Source organism: Myotis brandtii, unplaced genomic scaffold (genome assembly GCF_000412655.1).
Source record: "Myotis brandtii unplaced genomic scaffold, ASM41265v1 scaffold139, whole genome shotgun sequence".
Lineage (NCBI taxonomy): Eukaryota > Metazoa > Chordata > Mammalia > Chiroptera > Vespertilionidae > Myotis > Myotis brandtii.
The window spans coordinates 448,342-452,828 of record NW_005354965.1 but is presented as its reverse complement, the minus strand read 5'-3'; positions in this window follow the sequence as shown (position 1 = coordinate 452,828).

Sequence of the window (4,487 nt, the reverse complement as noted above, 5' to 3'; positions counted from 1 at the left end):
TAACTGCACTATTATATATTTTCTATTATATCATTTAGAATTAAGATATTTTTTAATTGAACCCTTGTAAATTTTAGCACAATTTAATAAATTATGCTAGAAGCAATTAGGAGATTTTTCATGTAATGCATACACATTTCAATTAATATTTTATTAATTTTTAATTTTTAAATATTTTAATTTGAAATAATTTTATATATGTTAAAACTAAAATACCACAGCATATTATATGTACACTTCACACAATTTCATAGGTGTTAATAATTTAAACATAACCATTATACAACTAACAAACAAAATTTGGAATATATTTTTCTTATAATCTCTTTAATGTTACTTAATCCATTTACTTTGTTTTTGTTAATCTTCACCCAAGGATATTTTTCCATTGAATTTTAGAGAGAGTGAAGGGAAAGGGAGAGACACATTGATTGGTTGCCTCCTGCACATGCTTTGATAGGGACTGGGGATCAAGCCAGCAACTGAGGTACATGCCCTTGACTGGAATCGAACCTGGGACCCTTCAGTCCACGGGCTAATGCTCTATCCACTGAGCAAAACAGGCTGCAGCTTAATTCATTTACTTTTAATCTATATGTGTCTTTATATTTAAAGTGGGTTTTGTTTTTGATTCACCCTCATAATCTGTCTTTTAATTGGTGCATTTATGCCACTGACTTTCAGAGTGCTTACTGATAGAGTGACTGCGATATCAGGCGGCTTCTGGGGCTGCTGGGGCTTCTGGGGCGGGCCTGCCCTGGATGGCGGTGCGCTGGCGGCTCGCGCTGTCCCGCCCTGCCTGCAGTATGCAAGTTAGCCGCCATCTTTGTTGGCGGTTAATTTGCGTGTTGTACTGATTAGCCAAGGGGAGGTGTAGGGAAGGTACAATCAATTACCATGTTTGTCTATTATTAGATAGGATATGAGCTCGTTCAGAATAGATGGGCTTGAGCAGCAATGTGGACCGTGAAGTGGATATTGGGGCTGCTGGCCAGGACTAAGGGGCCTGCGGCTGTGGGTACACGTTTACATCAAGGCCAGTCGGTGGGGGCAGGGCGGCCCGGCCCCGTGCGGGCACAGCTTCGGGGATAGAGTTGCACGTCGACCAAGCGGGCTGTGGTGAGGGGGACGGGGCTCCGCAGGAAAGGGGGCAACTTGAAGGCGTTGGGGACCTGGTGGACTGAAGATGGCTCCGGGAGGGGTCCAACGGGTTGAAGATGAGGATCTGGAAACAATGCGGTTCTTTGTAGCGAAGGAGCCGGGACTCCTGGAGGCCATGGAGGACAGGACAGGGCCGCCGGCCACCAACAGGGCCGCCCTGCCCCTCCCACTGCCCTCTGGCTGTCCTGCTGCCTGGCCTCCCCCTCCCTCCCCCTTTCACGGAGCCAGACCTGGCTTTTCTCAGAGCTCCCCCTTGAGTGTGCGTCCTCCGGAAGGGTGCGGGGGTCCCTCCGCGTGTCCAGTGGGAACCTAGGACGGTGCTGCCTCCCTGACCACGCGCTGGGGGTCCCCTCCTGCACAGCTGTCGCCCTGGTCTGCACTCTGAGGTCTCCAGGTCCACACTGGCCCCCGCCGCCAGCCCTGGCGCCGCTCACTCCAGTGATTCTGACCAGCTCTGCTCGGACAGCAGTGACCTCCCTGGACGTCTCCTGAAATGGCCCTTTCTGGCTCCTCATAGGAAATGCCAGTGAAGTCTCGGTTATTCGGGTTAAACTCCAGTGTGTTTCCTAGGCTGGGGCTGTAGCACGCGCACCCCGCCCTGAGCTCTTCCCGTTAGAAAGGGCCCTAACCCTAACCCTCTCTGCACCCTGTTTCTGGGGTAGCAGTGACTTCCCTTCGCGCTCTAGGTTCGCACAGGAACCCATCTCTCCAGGCGTTTCCCCCACGTCGCAGGCTCTCTGTGGCACCTGTCACCTGTCTCGTAGCGCGGCCCCTCCCTGGGTCCCTGCAGTTCTCCGTGCCGTCTGCCATGCAGAGCTGTGCCCCGAGCCCCCCAGTCCTGTGGGCCTGCCCCTGCGCGTCTGAGATCCCCACCTCCTCTGCCTCGTGAGCCCACGTGCCCTCCACCACCCTCCCACCGAGCTCACCCGAAACTCCTTCTAGAAGACCCTTCACCAGTGAGCAGAGGGTCCTCCCTGCAGAAACTTGTCCAGGCTCCTGCTCCTGCGGCCGGAAGACCGCCCTGCCCGCCCTCACCTGCTTCCCCACCCCCTCACCCTTTTAGAGTCCCTGGTAACGGAGTTTGCATTCATCCTTGCTGCCTGTGCAGCAAATCTCATGTTTTCATCACACACTCCGGCTGCCTCGCTGACTCCAGCTCTGTCCCTGCTGTGCGGCCTGTGTGTCCTTCCCCTGAGGCCCACGGACCCGCCAGCTCGGTGCCCTCCCAGCCACCTGTCCCGTTGTCACCTTCTGGCTGCTTCCCGCGGCTGTGTCCTGCCCCCTGAAGGGGAAGGCCGTGCGCGTTTCTCTCTCTGTCCCAGCGCATGAACGGTTCCTGAGGGGAGGCTCGGACGTGCATGTGGAAGAGCTAACTTGTGCCTGAAGGACACTGGCCGGCGGGCCTGTGCGCGTGTCCAGGTAAAACGCATCCGTGCTTTGAACGCTCTGTGCGCCGGTGCCCACTCTGCCCCATTGGTGCTCGGGTGATGCCAGCTTTCCTAATAAAAACACGAGAGATTCCGCGAGCTGCCTATCAAGGGCCTGCACCACCTGATACACCTTTAAATGAAATACAACTCTTACTGTGAAAGCAACACGTGTCCCCTGCACACACAGAAAAACAGATAAGTAAAGAAGTTTTCTGTGGCCTGAAGACCAACCTTTGGGCCGATGGGAATATTGTCAGGAACCTGTCAATGTACTGGTCCTTGAGGGTTAAGGAAAGCCACAATCCCAAATACACACGCCCGTGTGCCGGGCGGTGCGTAGGAAATGTTCTTTGTAAGAGCTGTTGTGCAGTGCAGGTGGTTCGGTCTGAGGTGAGATGAACCCTGGAGGGTGGATCTGCGGGCACCGCAGCCTCAGGGAAGAGGACTTGGAGAGTGGAGAGTCAGGCTCATTTCTCTGTGCCTGGAGCAGTGGCCTCGAGGCCTTCCCTCGGGTCAGGAGTAGGAGGTGAGTCACTGTTTCCTCCTCGGTGACACCGTGCCTTGGACCCCTGCCCGCTCTCCTGGTGGCTTTACAACGTGCCAGGGCCTCGTGAGCCTGCTGAGGCTCTGGCTCCCCCACAGGCCGTGAATAAAGGCTGTGGGAAGGGCGTGCGGTTTGCTGAGTGACCTTAGGATCAGAAATGAGCACTGATGTTCGCTGTGCACCAGACACAGTGTCAGGAGGCCTGTCAGCGGTCGGCACCCACGTGTGGAGAGACGTCCCGGCACGAGCTCTGGCCGGCCCGGCGCTCACCCTGGTGTCGTTGGTGCTGTTTAATCAGCAAGAGGCAGGCATCGGCCCGCTTCCTGGCGCGGGCCCCAGGTCACACCCCGCAAGCTCACTGTTCACCAGACTTCTGTCTCCAGCGCATGGAAGGGCGTGTTGCCTCAGGAAGGAGCCTGTGCGGCGGGTGCTGGGCCGCAGGCTGGTGTGCGGCCACTCAGGCCCCTCTGGCCCCTCCAGCCTCGGCCTGCAGCGGGAGCTCCTGTCGTGTTTGTGCGAGTGATTCCTACAGGACCCCTGGGGCCGCTGGACTTGCCGAGTGTCTGTTAAAGGGGCGGGAGGAAGGGGTTGGAGATGCAAGTGGAACAGCAGGATGGGGGGGTGCAGGTGCCGAGAGCGCGAGGGGCTGCTCCGGCCTCTGGGCAGTGTCGCCTGGACGCCGGCACCATGACTTGCTCAGAGGCCTCTGCGGCACGTGCGTCAACCACCCGACAGCCCCCGGACGTGTCCATGACAGGAACTCCTGCCAGCGTAGCATTGGCCTCGTCGTGTGTATATTTGCAGGGAAATAAATTGAAAGTGAGATAACAGTGCCTTTCTGTTACTTCAGTGTGAGCCCAAGCAGAAATGCTTCTTCCATATTCTAAACGATGGGGTCAAGTTGAACTTGTATAACCTCACACGGAAGCAAGACCAGGCCTCATGTAAAGGGAACATAAGCCAGCAAGTCTGTGCCCCCCCCCCTTTTTTAAAATATATTTGTATTGATTTCAGGGAGGAAGGGAGAAGGAGAGAGAAACATCAGTGATGAGAGAATCGTTGATCGGCTGCCTCCTGCCCACCCCCTATGGGGATCAAGCCTGCAACCTGGGCATGTGCCCTTGACTGGAATTGAACCCGGGACCGGACCCTTTAGTCCGCAGGCCGACGCTCCATCCACTGAGCCAAACCAGCGAGGGCAAGTCTGTCCCTTTCAAAGGCACGAGCACTGCCCGCTGCCTCGGGAGGATGAGCGGCCGCTCCTCAGTGGCGCCTCGGCCGCGCAGCTGCACGGTTACTCGCTTCCCGAGGCCTGCGCCTCAGCTCTGCGCGGCCTTTCGTCGGCAGCAGGG